The sequence below is a fragment of the Antedon bifida genome, chromosome 10 (genome assembly GCF_963402885.1).
Source record: "Antedon bifida chromosome 10, ecAntBifi1.1, whole genome shotgun sequence".
In the NCBI taxonomy this organism is placed as follows: Eukaryota; Metazoa; Echinodermata; class Crinoidea; order Comatulida; family Antedonidae; genus Antedon; species Antedon bifida.
Window position 1 is genome coordinate 14,283,312 of NC_136235.1, and position 21,980 is coordinate 14,305,291.

General features: G+C 31.1%; 1 protein-coding gene across 2 annotated transcripts in view; it reads left to right on the forward strand.

Annotated features, from left to right (window-relative positions):
• Positions 1-21,980, forward strand: part of LOC144854890 (repulsive guidance molecule A-like) — a 111,724-nt gene that overhangs the window by 27,217 nt on the left and 62,527 nt on the right. For both annotated transcript variants that reach the window (XM_078712903.1, XM_078712904.1), the window contains exon 3: positions 1,338-1,474. The gene's annotated coding sequence lies outside the window, so the exon portion shown is untranslated. The remainder of the gene's footprint in view (positions 1-1,337; positions 1,475-21,980) is intronic.

The window sequence follows — 21,980 nt, forward strand, 5'->3', positions numbered from 1 at the left end:
CAAGAAATCAATAAATACAAATTAAACCCTGAGAAAAGCCACATATTTTTATATTTATATATTTTTATTTATCTTTTTTATTTATATATATTGAATTGACATAACTTGATGTTCATTTTAGTTAAAAGTAAAATGGTTAGTTATATGATAAACAAGAAATATTTCTTACAAAAGTTGCTGCTCATCTCATGATTATTTCCGCTACATGCATTTCAATACTAAATATCAGCAAATGTTTTCATAGACTCTCTTTTCCCAGACGTGCTTTGGTGTGTGCGCATGCCCAGTCCGAGTTTCCAAATACCCATTTTTTTGCCGTAGTAAACTATAAGCTACCTCATCGTAACTGTTTCCTAATGAATCTCTTGAATATAACTGCCTAAAGAAGCAGTGCGAAAACTAAAAAATTATACTGAAAATAATAAATATAAAAGTATTCAGGTTGATGACATTTCTTTTATAAAGAGTATCTTCAGATTCAAAAAAATTAATATGAAAGTAAAGGTTATAAACATTCAAATATCAAATATCTAGATATACAGAAGTAACATTATTAATGTAGAATTATTAATTTCGAAAGAGATTTTGTTATGAGTCATGACACTTTCGTGTTGGATATGTGCCCAATCACAAACAGTACACTGGTGTTTGTGTGTAGCAAAATATCTTTTTAGGACATTTTGCTTTCATAAATTTTACTGAATTAATTTATTAAAAAATAGTTTTTGCATACATGTATTTTGAGTTTTTTTTTCTGTTCTGTTACATTAGTAAATTCTGAAAATCATTTTAATCAAATCAAAAGTCTTAGGTGCAAAAACAACATTGGAACTATTGGAATTATTTGAAAAAAATCTCTACACAAAAGTTTATTTTTTAAGTTTTTTTATTCATATTTCACGCTTTAATACTTGCTTGAGTTTTACCTATTCTATTTTAAGATTTCATTTTTATTTGTTTTAATTTACACAATGAACCCGTAATCGACAATTGAACTAATGGACGTCCAACTCAGTCTGGCATTTGCAATTACAGATCCAAACATCAATCAAACTACTGACAGTCAACTTTGATATCACTTTAAATTCATATAATAAATATATATTAGCATTTCCAATTAGCAATTCTAAAACCAAATATCTGTTATGCATATGAATTTTGTAGTAAAATTATCTACAAAGTATAGACAGGCAGATCTTTGTACTGTATATTATTGCTATTATTTTGATTGGGTTTAATTTAGATTTAGTTATTTATAGATAATAACAAAAATGAATGGAATAAACCATTAATATTAAATTTTGTTTGTACTATATTTTTGGATTTTTTATTTTCAGAAAAAAGATTCACTTGAACAGAACACGAACCAAAAAAAAAAAAATATGGATATACTTCCCCCAAAATATGGCTGATTGATAATATAGGCAGAATATTCTAATAGTGACCATTAGACCACTAGGCTATCAGGTGAAAGGTATGTTCAATTCCAATTTTCCTTTTAAAGTATTGTGAAACAGCACTATAGCTACTGTATGATGAAATATGTTTTTTTTTTAGTTTGTTGTATTCTAGTTTATTAGTCCTTGTCTTTCTGTTATTAATATTTATTACATTAGCTTATTTAAACACATTCAGTGACCATTATAATGTACTATTACATCACGCTAAAAATCACACTAAGGACAAGGCCAAGGTTATCCTGTATTTACATTTTCACAGTTGAATACGTGATGCGAATGAAACCATGATGTAAACTGTATTCAAGTTTATTCAACATGATAAAACTATTAATTATGAATTAAAATAATATACCATTTCGTTAGAGTTATTATAGAGTTATAGATTGATGAACAAGAAATTGATTTCCAATCAAACATTTGTGTAATTCATTCTTGGCAACTGTCTGTCCATGGTATGTCTATGGGCCTGTTTCTGCTGCAACTGCTCAAAATACGGTATAAAAATATGGTATAAAATACGGTATTTTTTATACCGTATTTTTTAGTACCCCGTTTCTGCTAACAATACTTCTTGGGTGGTCGTGTTAAATTTCATCCTTTTTACCCAAATTTCCATTCATTTATTTGGTCGATAATTAAAAGTCACAATAAAGGAAGTTACGCCTCACTTTCAACAGGCTAGCCCTAGTGATCGTAATGGGGACAAGTAATTCGTTCCCTCCCCGAGTTATTGTCTTTTGCAATGTTGTACTGCTTTCGCAGGCTCTTCAGCTTTGAGTTTACTTGCTTTGGAGACAAGTCTATTCCGTACTCCTGCTTTATTTTTTTTAGAAATGTCTTTATAGACGTGGTTGTCCCTTTTATTACCTTTTAGTTGGCCGGACATTTAGCTTCCCCTCCCCCTCCCTCCCCACACAGATTTATATAGTAAATACTGTGACGTCCTCGCTCCACATTTTCGCCGAATATATCTATACACGTGTGTTAAACAGCTGACAGAAAATAAAAACACGATGTTGACCTCATGTCGCAGGTAAAAAAATATACAGTATTTTTTATTGGCAGCAGAAAAGGGTACAAAAAATACGGTATAAATTTGTAAATACCGTATTTTATCCACAAATTTTGTGGGGAAAATACGGTATACAAAATACGGTATTTTTTTTATAAGCGCAGTTTCTGCTGCCAAAAAAATACGGTATAAATACGGTATTCAAAAAATACCGTATAAAATACGGTATTTTCTTGGCAGCAGAAACAGGGCCTATGAGGTCCAGAACCGACCCCCTTAAATTTGTATAACTTTGAGATAGAATTTGTTGTTTTATATGAAGTCAGCCTCAGGTACATGGCTATTGCATTTAAAAAGATCAAAAAATCTTGTTTTTGTGTTCATTTAGAAAGCACATCCTTTCATGTGGAAAGCACATTCCTTTTTTCTATAGAACCCGAAGAACTTTTAGATCCACCCCAGCCTTATGCACTTAACAGTTACAGCTACCACTGCACACGGAATGATCCCTTTCCTTCCATGTGTGTGCATGCTTTTCCTTTACTAAATTGTTTAGTTTTTCTCGATCTTGATTCCATGTTCTGTGACTTGTTTGAATGTATTCATTCGTATATACAGTAAGTACTGTATTCATTTTTATTAACCTGTCTAGGGCAACCCTGCCACAACATTTTTATCTGTTTGGGATTCTGGATTTGTCCATTTCAATCTGTACTTGCTGTTGTGTGTCTAATTGATTTTGGGAAATGACATAGTTACATTAACCAACATTGCTCAAGGTTCAATTAGCCCTTTCTGTATGTACATGACAACTACAGAGTTCCTATCAGGATAGTACTGTACACACTGTGGATGATACCCTATCCTTTTGTACTACGTTTTTCCTTTACAACAATTCATGTCCACCAGATCACATCTTAGCATGATGATTTGATCGGCAAGGGGAAATTAGACAGTTCTGCACTTAGGTTTGTAAACTTTAAATAATCTAATTAAGCATTTTTCTTATTGAAATTCAATTTCCTTATGATAATAGGAATTATATCATTCTAGATCAACAACTTTTTTTTCTTCTAATGTCAATATAGTTCAAGAAATTTGTGATTGTGCCAAGAAATCAATCATTACAGACAAAAAATGGCTACTGTAAGCCTCGGAATTTGTTCAAGCTAAAATATACCCTTGGCAAATTGAATGTTTTGTTTATAATTTGGGAGTTTTTGTATTGCAAGGCTTTCCCCTAATAGTGACAAGAATTTAAAGCTCTGTCTACACTATCAAACTTTATGTGACAAAAAAATATGATATGCTCATATCACTACCATATTTGGGCATATCACTGCCATATTTAGGCACATCACACTTTTTTGTAAAACTATAGTTTGATAGAGTAGATAGCTTAATACCCTTTTGTTCTTCCTTGTCCTATAGCTGTTTTATTATAATAAAAAATAAAAACAACAAGGAGAAACTGATATATTTGTAAAAATATAGTGTTAAATCTCTTCAAAATAATAATAATTTTGAAATAAATAAAATGCAAGACACGTTTAGTTGCTATGGCAGGTACAAAGAACAAACCATACCACATGTAACTGAATAAACCCCAAAAGTTTGCCAGGATATCTTTGTCTTTTTCATATAGGAAAGAGGAAGAGCAGGGAATCTTTTCTTTGCATCCAAAATGGATTTACCAAATTTATCCTAACAGGGATTATACAGTACATGAGCTCTCCATTTAAATATTGTTTTTAATATTTAAATAGTATAATTAATACGGACAACTGGCGATCAAATTATGTTAATTCACTGTGGGCATACAGGTGTATTGGGACGTGTTTCCTTGCTTCCCGCTTCAACACAGTTTGATGGTTTCTAGGTCCAGACGACGACTGACGCCGCATTGATTGACCTGACCTACTTAGGTCGTCGGTCTCAATTGCCGCAAATCGAAAGCACCCTATAGTGTGTGGCTCTGTACTTTCAGTTAGTCGCTCTGACATGTAGGAACATAATTGTCATGGCTTATTGCCAATAGTACCCCAGATCAGGTATCAAATGTTGTCCCCCATGCTTAAACCGTGCCACGTACAGCTTGACAATCAAACACCTTGTTTAATCCGAAACCCTATAAATTACGTATTAAATTATGTTTGAAAAGTTAACTTTGGATTTTTAACTGATAAATAGTTTGAAGAAATTAATACATTAAACACGCATGAATCAAGGAAATTGTATTTGACTTAGACTTCTGTAACCAGAGGAGAAATGTTCTAATCGTTCTCTCAACATCAAAAAGAGTAGGAAGCGTTAAGCTTAGTAGGGTTAATTCCACATTTAACCTTGTTCTCTGATTGGCTAATCATGTATTTTTATAGCCTAGAGAAATTAGAGCAAAACTTGTACATTGGTTATAGCTGTTAATTTGATATCCTTTATTTCGGTTTATAATTTGAAATAGTTGTAACCATCATTAATGATTATCAAACGACCTTGATGATTATCTGTTTTCAAAGGGATTTAAACAGCCTGAAACATAGAAAATTTAGTTTTGGTTTTGGTAGGTGATTTGACAATGTGTTTATGTTCTTTTATGCGAGACCTAATACCAAAGAATGAAACTACTGTTCCTCTGTTATTTCCAGTAATGAGGTGTGAAGCTAATAATATAACATCACTGACCATTACATCCCAATTCTAAAGTTTCTTACTAAATAGACCTACTTTTCATAGCGTTTTAGCTTTTTTGCCTGTTGGTTACAACTTTTTGTTGGGCATGTCACAAACAGTTTTATGGTATGTCTTGTGGTCTGTACACTAATTGTAAATAAATTTAATATTTGTCCAGTTTTTATTACTTTGGCCTTTGTGGTAGACCCATCATTACTGGTAATTTCTTTGATTTGTGTTTTATCTACCACACATATAAAATGATCTGTATAATTCAGAAACAAAGAATTATATTTATAGATTTGATAAGAATATTTAATTAATATGTTGAATCATATGATCTGTTTCAAAGTTGTTTTCCTAATGTAAACAGAAAAAAAAGTGAACAAACTATTAGAAGCTAAACCTTAATTATTAGATATTTAAGCTTTTTATTTTTAGTGGAGAAGAATTATAGTCCCAAATGTCATTAAGTTTAAGCTCTATCTACACTATCAAACTACACTAAAAAAGTGTGATGTGCCCACATTTGATAGTAATATGACATGACAACATGACATATGTTAGGGTTAGGATTAGTGTTAGGGTTAGGATTAGTGTTAAAGTTAGGATTAGTGTTAAGGTTATGATTAGTCAAGGTTTGGATTAATGATAAGGTTTGGATTAGTGTTGGAGTTAGGATTAGTGTTGGAGTTTGGATTATTGCTAAGGTTTGGATTAGTGTTGGAGTTAGGATTAGTGTTAAGGTTAGGATTAGTGTTGAGGTTAGGATTAGTGTTGGAGTTAGGATTAGTGTTAAGGTTTGGATTAGTGTTGAGGTTAGGATTAGTGTTAAGGTTTGGATTAGTGTTAGGATTTTGATTAGTGTTAGGATTTGGATTAGTGTTAATGCTCGTGTCTGAACATTTATACTCTGATTGGTGTTTTAGCCCAGGTTTTAGGAGGAATGTCATCAGAGGGATTTGAACCAAATGTTTTAATAAATCTGTGAATTTTCATTTCCACCTAAAGTACTTATAAAATGCTTTCTCAGTGTACCTCCTATCTCCTTTTTCTTAAGCCACATGATGCCCTATGACCTTTTAAAAATGCCAGCCTTCATCAATTTGATGACATAATTGGTGAGTGTAATTTCAACACCTTACAACTTGTAAGCCTCCACATTACCAGCTGGTAAACATTATAATTGACAGCTTTGTGGTATGTTTAAAACATTAAATATGGTATATCCCATTGCATACAGGTGATTTATGCCTCAAGGGGATTATTATGTTGACCTGAGATGTTCAAGGGGTTAGTTAACAATGGCTTTTTGGGGATTTGAAAGTGCACGTATTCTGCCCTAGCGGTAGGCTTTTGAAATGTCTACTACTGTACTAGCTGTTTCCAAAAATAACACAAAAATATTGTTTATTGTATAATACAGTTAGGTTTAATATGAAATTAATTATCTTCCAACTTTCTCTCTTATTAGCTCTTTCTTAAAAGTAAAGATTTGTTATTGCATTGGATAATTTGAAACCTCACCAAGAGAAATTGTATTGCCTCATAGCGATATTTTTTGTCTTTAAATGTTTCGTCATTTAAAATTAAGGAGATATTATGATAAGTGAACCCATGCTTTGGGACACCCCTATTCAGGAAAATACCTATTTAGGTACACTTTCCTGTGAAAAAACGAGGAGAAATATTGTTTCACTGCATTCAACCCTCATTAAGGAGACACATATCGAGGGCACATTTTGGCGGGTCTAACGTATATGATAATATGGAATGCACTTATCCATTTTTTTTCTCTTTCTAGATTATTTAGAATATAGATAAACCTTTACCCTATTCAAAATCCATTAAGATTATTTAAATTTGTTCCATATTTGGTCATCATCTTGATAATAGTTATTATTTTAATCTTATTTTGATCTTTTAGTAAGTAAAGGTATTTCATTCCATCTAGATATGTTGATTACTATTTAATCTACCTCATCTAGGGTTAGAATTTGATTAAAATCAGATGTCAGTAATTAATGACACAAAAGAAAGAACTTGAATTATGTAGTCTCTTTAACAGGCTGGGATAATAATCTCAGGTGACAAATTTGGAAGGAATTTTGAAGAGGTACAAGCTATAAAATGTGTGAAAATAAACAATTCTTCAGAATCAATCATCAGGAACTGACTACTGGAAAGTTTGTGGGGAAACAAGCTGCTTGTTAACCCCAAATAAAATACCTATCACAACAAATAGCTACTGAGAAACTGCATTTATTGATGGATTGTAACAATAATCGACATACAATCCCTAAAAACAAGTTCTATTATACAGTACCAAGGAACAGGGTTACTCTAAATACAGACATTGAACACTGAGAATTCAAAGTTTATATTATATTTGAAAATTAAATTATCTTTGCATTTAATATTTACACCATGATAATAATAGATTCATATTTATTTTTGAGCTTTATAAAGTTAGAAGCACAGCAAAGCCTGAAGTGTAGTTTCCACTAGAGATGCAACGTAAGAAAATGCCCTTCCAACAATAGTGTTGAAATCAAATATCCCTGGTTGCTTACATTATGTGTACATACACACAACAACCATCATCCCACCCCTCCTAAGGTCCCAAACGTTGCTAATGACCTGGACTGAGAAAGTTAAACTAAGAGAAGACTTATTGTCCATCTGCAGAAGAAAGTTTTGAATCTCTACTAATTTTATGACTGTGGTTTATGAAATTGTAGTCATATTTACTCATTTATTAAAAAATAAGTTTAAAGATGTATTGTTCCCCCAAATACCTGAAATAAATTTAGAATAATAAAATCAGACTTTGAATAGGCCATTTTGCAGTTATTCACTTCTGTAGAAAAAAAAATCAACAAAAATAATTATTTCACTTATAAAACGGCAAAAGAAACGGTAACCAAAAACCAGACTGAGTCTGACAGACAAGATTTAGGTTTTTTTCAGTTTTTGGTCAAAGTGAATAACTATTATGTGACACTAAAATTTTAAAAAAAATATTTTATAAGGGGGACAATCTTTAAACAAAATTGTTGTTGAATAGCCAATTTTAATCACCTAACACATAATAATTATTATTTAAAAAAATTTATTATAATAATTTTTGAAAATGTCTTTTGAACTATAAAATATAGGCCTATGTCTATTTATTTAAAATATTTTATACCTATCCAAATTATAGACGGTACTCTTTTACTAAATTTTATTTAGTCAAATTGTCTTGTATAGTGAAATCATTATTTTTGTACAGTGTATATAAAATAAAATGTTGAGCAAAAAGTGTAAGAAAAAATTATTACTTTATAGTTTGCGCGATCTTAAACCATGGAGGTATACCTCCATGCTTAAACTAATCATAAGTTGTGGTTTCTACCAAGTACCATAGCTTGGATCGAACTTTAATACCTCTTGGATACCACCTGCACATAATCAACTGATCTCGGATGCCATTAAGGAAATGCTAAGTTAAACTTAAGAATTACTTGTCATAGTCTCAAGTTTATGAAACTAAAATCTCGCACACCAGAAAATAAAATAGGAACAAATCTTTTCAATGTCGGTCAATGGTAAGAAAATGTCAAGCTAAGCAAAAGATATTTTATTCAGTAACTTTAACTTATATATTGAGAATGCCGTTTAGAGTATTTCTAAATATCATTATTTCACAAGAAAATTTGGTAACTTATTCAATCCCAACTAGTTTTCGAAGCAGAAAAAAGCCCAAGGAAGTAAAAAAACAACAGAAAACGATCCTTATTACATTTTGACTGTGTTAATAAACTTGATCAATTAGCACATTGAAAATGAATTGATTGAGGAAAGGTATAAACAGAAGTATTACTCATTTCATACTTAAGGATTTTTTGTCCATTTTCATTGCCACCCACATAGACTTAAGTATAAAAAGATGATCATTTTCCAATTATTCCAACATCTTATATTGAAAGCTAACTGCTGTTTACATTTTCCTATTTGGGGCATTTCATTTCAACAACTTGTTTAGACGTTAATTTATAATACATATTAATTTTATTTTAAACTAATGTTTTAAGTTGATAACATTTACTTGCTTAGAATGTTTGTATTGTCTGCTGCCCTCTATATCATTATTAGAACCCATAATAGGTGTGCAATGTTAAAAAATGTCTGCAGCGGGTTTGAAATGGTAAGAAACTTGAAAGTGTCTTTGTTAAACATGAAAGTTACAACAATTTTCATAGGATATCCAATAGATATTGGGAAGAAAAACTAATATAATATAAAATTGGAGCAAAATTATTTATCTAATACAATGAGGAGCTAATTAATCATCCGCAATTAGCTGTATTATTTTATCATTTAATACCAACCGTGTACCTTTCTTTTTGTCATTAAACTTTGTATTGAAATTATATAACAACAATTTAATTGTTAGAATTTAGTTGTAATTAGGCCCTGTAAGCATCCCTAAAGCTTGGTTCCCACAAAGACGCAACACAAGGAAGTGAGTTGACTATGCAGTGTGAATAATCTATCACTTGTGATTGGTCGAATCCCTTACGTTACATTACGTTGTTGTGTTGCGTCTATAGTAGGAACCAAGCATTACAGGTAGCTTCCACCAATAAATTAATAGAAATTGGGAAGCGAAATAGAATACCTTTTGCAGCTACAGATTTTTAATGTCAATTAAAATTATTGGCTCAAGATTCAACTTGAAAACAATTCGTAACTATATAAATAGTGTTGAGTTATTATGAACGTAATATGTCAATTAAAAGGACTAACAAAGTTGAAATTAATAAGAGGATATTTGATACTCATTTGATGAGCGCCAACAGTGTCTAGCCATGAACAAACAAATATAAGAAGTCAATCATTAAATGTTTGTTTTGATTGATTTATTCAAATTGAATGAAAATGAATTTGTTTGTTTTACAAATCTGCAAGATTCAAGTATGATTATTTACCCTATGACTTCTCAGAATCTTCAAGTGCCAAGTCAACAAAATAACAATGTTTGTAAACCTTGGACCTGCTTTTATTACTTAAGAGTTCTCAATTTGCTATAATGAATTTCAATTAATTTAATTAATTTTAATGGTCTTGATGGATAATTTCAGTAGTAAATACAAAACTTGGTAGTCTGATGGTTTATCGTGAAACATTCAGGTAATCTGCATAGTGTATATGGTTGCGAAAGAGATCCACAAATTTAGTCTTTTATTGTGCGTATTATTCATTTGACCATAACGATCAGGTTTCTCGGTATATAGTACCTCCATTTATATACATTAATCCATAATTTGATTGACTTTTCATAGTATCGTATTGTGTACTCTACTCTTGTTTGCTTGTTTCTGATCAATTTTTCTTAGGTGTTACCAAAAAAACTTGCCCTAAGTACAGTTGGCTCTCCCAATACCGGACTCTCTGAAAACCGAAAACTCTCCCAAACGTTTCTTAAGGTCCAAAAGTTCCATAGAAAGCAAAAAAATAGTAAGTTTATAAAATTTTTATACTGGGAAAAATGTTCAAAGAAAATATAATTTTAGCAAAAATCATCTTCATGAAGGTAGTTGTTTCTGTTTGAGGAAATAATAGTAAATAACAATTCATTAGAGGGCGGAAACATGTTACTTATGTTAATTATTGTACCACTACGATACCTTTATTTTCATAAATTGTTAACAGATTTCCCAGAGAACACCTTCTTTAATTATTTAAAGTATAATGATTTCTTAAAAAAGAAAAGAATTCGAAGCAATGACAGATAGTAGTGAGTCTATTGTATTACCATAATAGGGATATAATAACTACAATATGCCTACACATAAATAGGATATAATTCTATATAATTTATATATTTGTTCTCTTCCCTTTCACTCTCAGTACAGTTTTGTCAACTAACTGAATGCTCGGCAGTTTCTAAACTTGATTGATTTTTAGCGGATTATATTGTCAACTTTTTCAAGTTCTTAAAAGTACTTTTTTTTTATAGTTTACGTTTGGTTTCCTGAATATGAGATTGAGGGATTTAAATGTTATTTTTATTCAAAGAATAAACTCTGTATGCAACTGATAATGAGTGAAACCTGAATTTGTGGCTTTTCTTTTAAAGGATACAGATTGAAGTTTTATCCAAATGTTACTAGATATGTTCCATTTTATCACCTACCTTTGTTCCTCTAAAGCTTTTTCTACACTATCAAACTTTATGTGACAAAAAAATGTGATGTGCCCATATGGACATGATGATGTCATATCAGTACCATATTTGGGGCATATTACTACCATATTTGGGTACATCACACTTTTTTTTGTCAGTGTAGACAGAGCTTAACAAACCATTACTGTTATTGCCATGTTTCCGTACTAAAGTCTTAAATTCTTGCGCATTTTTTCTTTGTTGCATCCTCCTTGGACGGACTCCCACTTTTTGTCAAACATTCATCAACTTTCAATTCTTTTAAATTAATTAAAAACTTATCTGTTCAGCAAAGGATCTACAATCCGTCTTTTGAATTGCTGCAATATAAATGTTATATTATATTTACAGTATTATTATATTATTATTATTACTATGCAACACTTTCAATCAAAGCCCTCCCATTTCCATGTATGTATATGGATTGTTTCTGCTCCCATGTAATATGTAAGCCCCCATACAGTATATTATGTTTTTTCTTTATAATGTGTATAACTGTATTTTTGGCAGCAGAAAAATGGTACAAATACTAATTGTTTTTTTCCCCTTTTTTTCTAAATTCTGTTGCTTAGATAATGTGAATATGGTAAAACCTTTTTTATTTTTTCACATTACTAACAAAAATTACGGTAGATCACATGGATATGTCTCGGTGAGATTAGGAAAAATGTATATGCCATAAAACTATAAAACGTGGGATGAACCGAATCATCCTCTTTCCTGTATTGGATTATGTCAAATCTCCGGATATGAAATGATAGCAGTACTACTCGTCATGATAACTTACAGTATAAATAACTTGTTAATGATGATAGCTTGGCACTTGATGAATATGACCTGAAAATGGATTTAGAATAATTTAAACATTTCCTATGTAGTATACTGAATTATTCATGTCATAATATGTTTTAAAATTTATTTAAATGTCTTGCTTTCATTTAATACAAGTTGATTTTGTTACATTCATTTATTTTTCATGTCCAACAAGTACATTACATACAATAATAAACAATATTAAACAATATTTAAAAAATTCTAGGCTAAGCCAGCAGCTCAAACAAATTAAATTTTCGTAAACTCGAGCAAGCTTCTGTTAACTTACCTTTTCAATTATTTTTATTATTTATTGATGCATTTAATAATATAGATTTGACAAGGATTGAGACACTCTAAATTGCCTGGTGATACACTATAAATTAATCAATTCATAAACAGTTAAGATAAGAAATCTGTAAGAATGAGAGGAAAGCTGCCTCAACTGGATTCGAACCTGGAACCCTCTTCTTGATATAGACATCTTACCATTATACCACTGGAGCTTTCATGGTATGGTTCAAATTAATACCCTTTAACAATGCTTCGTGACTTGGTATAGTGGAAATTACATAGGTCTGTCATTTTTTAATTTTTTATTAGCTATGTATTTGTAGCGTTTAAACTTAAAAAACCTAAAAGTTTATGGTGTAAAAATAATAGTCCCAATCAAACAAACCAAAATGAAAGTAGTTTATTTTACACTTTAATTTGATTTGCTTTTTTTATGATTCTTTTTTCTTCTATTTGTACCAAAATTGTTTCAAGCTTCAATGTTTTCCTTTGTTAATTTTAAGTTTCCTCAATTCAGACTGAGCATTCCTTTAAGTGTGTTCTTTATAATCATGTACTCAGACTAAAGTGTACATTCTTATTAGACAAGTGTTCCAATATAATAACTTAAAGATGACAGTTAAAAAAACATTAGTGGGCTCTTGATGACTCATTTTTTAATTCAGACACAAAGAAAAATTGTCTTTGTCTTTGGATTTCAAATTTATTAACAACCTACGCACATGGCTTATGTTATTATGCAAATTAATTCATTATATGTAAATTACCATTTTTAAATCATTATACTAAATACTATTGAAATATTTACTAAATATCATTTAATGATGTATAATAATGTTTATTAGTAAATTCTTTTGTTAGGACGTCCTTTAATTGTACGCTTACTACTGTACAATATTTGTGTTGTCCTTAGTTTTTTTGTGAGTGGAGAGATTACTTTACCATGGGTTAGGTCATGGAGCAACAATTTTATTTTCTCCATGGTTAAGGGTCTTTCACACCTGTTCCAGCACGGTTCTGGTCCGGCGCTGGCAAATCAAATCAAATTTTCAATTTCACGCCACTATGCGCATATCGATTGGTGCATTGATATTAGTGTTTAGTAGCTAGATAGATTTTGCTATATTTTCAAATAAGTGGCCGCTTTCATTTGTGGGCATACAGTATGTATAATGTAATCACTATTTGTGCTTTTTCATAAATGATTAAAAGATCCATTTTTTAGTGACTTTATTACTGTTTTAGTGACTTATTCACTACTGTAATGTACATAGATGTTCTGTGGTTTACTATATTGCCTAAATACAGTATGTAACATGTAACATGTACCATGATAATATTGACATGTTAAAGTTTAGTATTTTACTAACTGTTTATATTCATATCCTAATTCTTGAGTGTGTTTTGAATACAGTATACATAGTGATTTTCTATCATCTGCCAAATAAATCCCACTATAGACAAAGTTGCATCTTTTAAAATACAAATTATTACAGTATTAGATACCTGGTTTCTCATCCATCCTACTGCACAACAAATCAAATATAAAGATAAGTTAATATTCATTTTTGATAACACCATCAACAAATCATTATGTTGAATCATGCCTTTGACTTGGTGCGTGCCCATTCTTCAACTTCAATCTAAGTAATTATAATTTTAGGCATTTATTTGTTTTTTTCAATAGAGTTATTAATGAGAACCGCATTACCAATCTTGCACCACACCTGGTGTATAAACTCTAAATAACTTACTAAATAAGTCACCTGGGGCAGTCACCCTGGAGCTTCATTCCATCATGGGAGTGTTTTTACCTCTCTCAATATTCTTCCAAAAATGTTGGGAGTGCCATAAAAATGATTTTAAAAAGAAACTGTTCCAGCATGCAAACATTAAAAAGATTTCCTTTCTGAAAGGTAGCTGAAAGATGACGTTACTCAACCATGGTTGATGTACTACTGTAGTACGCCGGGGTAACCTCCTACACGTCTTTAAAAATGTACTGTACTAAGTACTTTAAAGTGCACATGAGCTAGATGTGTACTCTTTATAGTTTATAGTTCTCATCAAAGAAGACTACTACCAGAGCCATGGAGTGAGTGAGTCTCAAACCCTTGCCGATGTTATGGCTACGTAATGATGGTCCCACTGTCTTAACCGCTCGACCACACACTTGCTCACAGTTTAAAGTACTGGACTTATATACTGTACGCATGCACAGATTAATTTTATATAATATAATATTAATATATTATTGTTTCCCATCCTATTTATTGATATTTCTTTGCCGCAGGTCATAAATTGTGCTTAAGTTATATAAATGGCACATATGTTATATTTTAATAATACTAATTTAGCCTTGTATCAAGTACCTTCCTGTATTTTTATAGTATAAAAACATAAGCAGATGTTAGTACTGTATGTTGTATTGTTAAAAACCAATGTTGAACTATTTGCTTTTAATCCTACTGAGTGAGTAACATACTTGAGCACATGTACTTAAGCATTATATAATAATAGTAGGAATTTCCTAAGTTTTAATTAAATAGTATTTAATTACTGTAATCTCATCCCAGCTTGTTTCAAGTGTTTCCCAGCTTAGCCACGTAATTAAAATCTATTTGAAAAGATTGTTCAGGACATCTATAATCAATTGTGATGATCTTAATTTGTCTAGTCTGTTTCAAATAACAGTTTGTTTAATCTTTTGAATCATTTTTACTATTCAATTGGATGTGACGAGTGTTATATAACTGCCAGTGAAGTGGAAGCAGGTGCATGTAAAATAAAATGTTGAAGAAGAATTTGTCTTTATACAGTTTAGAGTGTGATGTAGAGTAAAATGTAATATAATTCAGTAATATACTTTAAAAACAAAATTAAATTAATTTAAAAAGTTATAGCTTATGAAAAACCTCTAAAACAATTATAGGCCTACTATTTTAATTCAATATTTGTACTAGTGAAATTGTTAAAAAAATGACTGTTTAGTCTCCCATTATACAAACTGTGGATTCCATAAACTGGGATAAAGGGTCTTTCATAACTGCTCCGGTCTGGCTGCGGTGAATAAAATGAAACGCCAATATTTCGTTTTCATGATCACATAGCTATGCACAATAGATATACGCATGGAACATCGTGAAAAAAATGTATTTGCCGAAGTCGGGCAGGTGTAAAAAACGCTTAAAGGAGGTTGCAAAATTAAATCCTATTGTACATTATAAACACATACAACCACAAGTCAATTACAATATACTTTTCAAATAGAACATTCTATCTTTCAGGACATAAGTACATTCAACTGAATTTTATTTTCCACTTCATACCCTACATTTATAACTTTTGAAATAGTACCTAAAATTTTAAAGTAAACCTTACACAAAAGCAAATCTTATTTATTTAAAGAAAGTATAGAACTTGAAGCTGGTATACAATTGAAAGGTATTTGTTAACAGGTGAGAACAATAGACACCAATTCCATTCAGGTGCGCCAATAAGTTACAAGAGGGCATTGAGCCTCCTTTAACACAGGTGTTATAAGCTTTTTTGTAAACACTAAAAGTGCAAGGTAAACATTTTATTGTTCTCACTATATTTACCTGGTCTTAGAAGGCTTGTTTCTATTTTATTTGCTTTTCATCTCGGGGATTTGGATATGCAGAATGAGAGGTTATGGTACTGTAATATTACCTGTGAAATACATGATTTAAATGAATTGTAGAATATTGAATTTCAATGCAAAGTTAATGATATAGTTCAGATATGTGTTAAACAGTGAATATTGTTTAATCAGAATTTCTATTTAAAGTTTTTTATTTTGGTTCAATATGTAAAACAGAATTTTAATATCCTAATTGGTTCTTTTTTCTAATTGAGGAGATATATACCTCAATCCTAATTAATTTAAATCTCTTTCAAATTTATAGATACTGAATTAAATCATCAGTCAAAAACATGTCAGTAAGTGTTTTGTGGAAACAGACACTTTCAGTGTCTTCTAGATTGACTTATTGTCATACATGTTTAAGTAAGTGTCTTGTGGATTGGATCAATAAACACTTTCAGTGTCTTGTGGATTGGATCAGTGTCATAAACTAAGTGTCTTGTGGATTCGATCAATAGACACCTTCAGTGTCTTGTGGATTGGATCAACAGACACTTTCAGTGTCTTGTGGATTGGATCAACAGACACCTTCAGTGTCTTGTGGATTAGATCAACAGACACCTTCAGTGTCTTGTGGATTGGATCAACAGACACCTTCAGTGTCTTGTGGATAAGATCAACAGACACCTTCAGTGTCTTGTGGATTAGATCAATAGACACCTTCAGTGTCTTGTGGATTGGATCAACAGACACCTTCAGTGTCTTGTGGATTAGATCAACAGACACCTTCAGTGTCTTGTGGATTAGATCAATAGACACCTTCAGTGTCTTGTGGATTGGATTAACAGACACTTTCATTGGTTCAATAGACACTTAATTTCAGTGTCTTCAGTGGCTTGTGGATTGGTTCAACAGATACTTTCAGTGTCTTGTGAATTGGTTCAATAGACACTTAATTTCAGTGTCTTGTGGATTGGATCAACAGACACTTTCATTGGTTCAATAGACACTTAATTTCAGTGTCTTCAGTGGCTTGTGGATTGGTTCAACAGATACTTTCAGTTTCTTGTGGATTGATTCAGTGTCATACACGCTAAGCAAGTGTGGTTTTAAAGGGTAAATTATGTTCTAATTATTAAGTCTTAATTATAGAGTGAGTAGCTAGAGTACTGTATATTATGAGCTAAACCAAGGATATGCATATCTTGATTACTTTGTTTTTAACTTGATCTTGTGATCGTTCAAAACTTGGTTTGTGGTTTTCCATCTGCAATTAAAAAACTTAATCTGTTCAAGATTCACCCTATTCTTGATTGACCATTTTCCAAACTTCCAAAATTCTCCTTGACTTACTTATAACACAGTCCCTATATTTCATCACCAGGTGAAAACGATGACCCAACGCTGACCTCACAGACAAATTGTTTCGGCAACATCTTTGATTTATTAGTTGAGGCCGTTTCACATTATCCTTAATGTTACGATGTCATGTTAGTCATCAAGTCTTCTGGGGCAAAACAACAAAATGAATCCTAAATCAAATGCTTTCAAATGCTGTTATCATCAAATAATGATTAGGTAATTTACCGGTCATTTGCAAGTCATACTAAATAGAGATCAATAGGCTTTATATCATATTTGTACGGCTCCATTTTGTTGAAAAAGTTAACTACCAACATATTTTTCATTTGAACTTTTGCAGATGTTAGGGTTATCAGTTGGTTGTATGCACTCATTTCTGATGAAAATCAATAACTGTAATTTGATTTGTTTTCTTTCCTTTTTAAAATGATAGATCAAAACGTTATGTAAATTGAAATAATGTGTTTTGATTACAAATATTTAGCCACCTACGTAATACTTTTGTCAGCATGCTATACATAGCTGTTATAACCCATGACTTTAGGATGGTCTTTTTTGGCTTATTCTACATAAAGACTTTATTGAGAAAAAATAAATTCTAGAAATAGCAATAATCCATTCATTGCCTTCCAAAAATGCAAATATTTTAAAACTGTACCATGTCTTAAATTTGACTAATTTTCATTCTCTCCATTTAATAAAAACAAAACTTTCATTATTTGTTTTATAACACACCTACTGTTCTAAAATAAACTTGATTAAATGTATCCATCGTAAATCATTGACGAAGGCTAGGCCGGAAAGCTAGGATATTCAAAAGGCAGTGTTCCCCGTTGATTTTTGAATACAATCAATCAACAACGTCGCATTGTAAAATTATCACCATTAGATATCACTTTTTCATTAAGTAGAACTAATACCGAATGGCACGTGATGCGTAATTACCCAATCGAATTGTAAGAATATAAGCAAGTGTGTAATATAAAACATTATATATAACCAGCGAGTTGTACAACTCCCTGATATAACCAATGGTTTTATATATAACCAATGGTTTTACTTATATATAGCTATAAGATTTATAGCCATCTAGTGTTAAGATCATTTGTAGACCACTTAAGGCAATCAAAATCTAATGTGTTCCATGCTACTTATACTTTAGGCTAGATTGACAGACTGATTCCATAAATGTGTTGTCACCTTCAGCATCTATGCACATGTAATCACATTAAATAGGAATGTCATTATCTTTAGCTTAGAGCATGGCTTATGGCAACATACAATGTCATTCTCATTGACCCAACTAGCAGAAAATTGTTTTTTTACCATACCATGAATGTAGAAGGTTGCGCATTACTTGGGGGTAGGAATATGTGTACAGGTATGAAATGTAAAAAATATTGATGGCATGTTAAAAGAAGTTCCTTGTATTGTATTGTAAAATTTAATGTATTTTATTTTATTATTGAGTATTTAATTTTTATGGAAGCCATCTTGCAGAGATGACAAATAGTTGTGACCAAGTTTAAAAAACAAAAATAACATAGCGTTTTCAGGGAATTTCCACTATGTTCTAAATCTTCTCGCTAATTTACTTTAGGCGATCAAAAACATTTGTATAATTTGTTTAATATTAGTAACGTAGGCCAATCTTCAAACATTTTACAGTAAATTTTTTTTTAATGGTAATTTCAAACCCAGCCAAGGCATCCACACGTTATTTTTAAACACTGCTACTGTATCACCCGTTATATTCCCTTTGGTATGAGGATCTAATTATTCACTTCTTTGTTACTGTAGAGGCTGTCTCTGATGATTAGTTAGTACACTTATTAATGTCTATGCTACTGTACCTATATTGTTGAATACCTTCACGTTGTGACCATCCCTGCTGATAGATTCAGACCCAATGTGTGAATCCATGCCAACCTCCAAAGACCTCACACCTGTGCCAATTAATACTACTAATCCAATCAAAATAATACTAAAATTACACGAGACATCCGCGACTGTGCACGGTGCATCAAGGGTCATTTAAACGCTGTGAGTAGAAAGATCATGTGACGGGCAATACCGAGGATCAGGTGACGTGCTATAACGACCGTTTGTTATGCAGATGTGTTTGCACTAAAAGCAAACGTCGTATTAGATTAGACTTCTTGAAGCTAGGAGATAAAACATATCGTGAATCTTGGTTTCATATTGCAGGATTTCCGTGGAATCTCTTCAGGTTGAATTGAAATATGAAACATAAATATGAATCTCATATCATATATTCACCTTCTTGTGGCCTTATTTTTGCACTTTCTTCATTTCCTCACCCTTTATTTTAAATTGTTGATTATTACACCGAACAGTTGCATTACTTTATCGAACAATTTAGACCTTATTGTAGACATTCTTCTGTTTAAAATCAAGATGCATTTGACCTTATTAATTTAGCAAAATCAAATTGTTTACATTAAAGTATATATGTAAACTTTCCCAAGAACTTGCAGAAAACCAGAAATTTTCTTTCTTTCAGAATATTTCAACCTTTAACTTGTAATTCTGGTATAAAAATATATATACCTGGCAGGTTAATAAGGTACAGTTTAATTTTATATCATATAAAACCCTACTGGATGGTACCAGGTCCCACCAGCCGTACTGGACATAGATTAGGTATGACCCAATCAATGCAGTTCACAATTCGTTCATTTTGTTTTTTAACTGATAACTCATACAATTCTATTACTTTTACAGACAGTTTATCGTTAAAAAATTAGTGAAATATGAAATGAATATTAATAAATGTTATTATTACATTATTTTTGCCATTAGTGCACATTACTGTAAAACATTAAATAATGAACTAAAATCAACCACACATGCAAATTATCTTTAAATTATCTATGTTTTAATACAGTGTTAATATCCATAGCACTTAACTACTGGCCTACCAGTACATAAAAAAGTACATATTGTCCATTCTAACATCGGTTCATATATCTGTGTCATCTTTTATAAGACCTACTTTTAGTAACTGTGCAAATAAAAAAAGTTTAGGTTTTTTTTACTAACAAATTAAATCCGATACTTTTGAAGTAAATGTAAAATCTTTTGGCGGCATCCAATATAATCACCGTTCAGGTGTAACTTAGTCGTGTTGATTTCAAAAGCGGTATTTTGAGATTCTTATTATGAGATCAACAGAGATATGTTTGCACTTGATGGCAATATAGAAGATACAGATAGTAAGCCATAAATGGTGTTTGGTGTTAGTACACTATACAAAGACATATGGACATGCTTTTTGTATTAAAGATGATGACATAGAAGCTGTAAAATAGAATTGCTACTTGTAAATAAAACATGTTAAAACTTATATAATGATAACAAAAACTGATGTATTTATTTGCAATTAATCATCTGTCCATTAGTGACCAAAATATGTTCTTAAAATGATTCTAATTGTTAACCAAAACTTAAGACCAGTATAACACTATGAGACCATTTTACTGTATCTCAAATGAAGCCTTAATTAAAGTGTTTCTAATTAGTGACCAAAACCAGAGTAATATGACGCTAAACAATTTTCTTAGATTAAATCATATGTACCCATAGATGGTCCAAACAGGGATTCTAATTAGTGACCAAAACCAGAGCAATAATGCTAAACAATTTTCGTAGATTAAATCATATGTACCCACAGATGGTCCAAAAAGTGATTCTAATTAGTGACCAAAACCAGAGTAATATAATGCAAAACAATTTTCTTAGATTAAATCATAAGGTACCCACAGATGGTCCAAATCAAAGTGATTCTAATTAGTGACCAAAATCAGAGTACTGTAATATAATGCTAAACAATTTTCTTAGATTAAATCATATGTACCAACAGATGGTCCAAATCAAAGTGATTCTAATTAGTGACCAAAACCAGAGTAATATAACACTAAACAATTTTCTTAGATTAAATCATATGTACCATCAGATAGTCCAAATCAAAGTGATTCTAATTGTGATAAAAACCAGAGCAATAAGCTAAACAATTTTCTTAGAATAAATCATAGGCCTATGTCCACACAGATAGTCAAAATTAATATTAGTGATCAAAACCAGAGCAATTTAACACTAGAGACCAATTTTCTGTAGCTCAAATGAAGGCAGTCTTAATTTGACTCTAATTAGAGACCCAAATTTAAGTGCAAAATTATAGCACTAGAAACAATTTTGAACACATTGATCGACTTTTGGCCTCTTTATGATACCTATATTCCATAAATCTTAAGTTGTTTAAGGACGCTTTCTTGAATGAGGTACATTATAGGGCCAATATTTTAACAAATTGGTGTCCCCTTAATAGGGGTTCTACTGTATTTGAATGTTTGATGATAAACAAGAAATTGTTTTCTAGAAATGCATTCAAACTTCTACACCATTACAGTTATAGCAGTGTAATCCATACAAGCTAAATACAATAAGTAGGCCAATGCCAACTGTGAAACTTTATGAAGTAGATGTAAATCATAATTATTTTTATAAAAGATAACAAGATATTTTTCACTG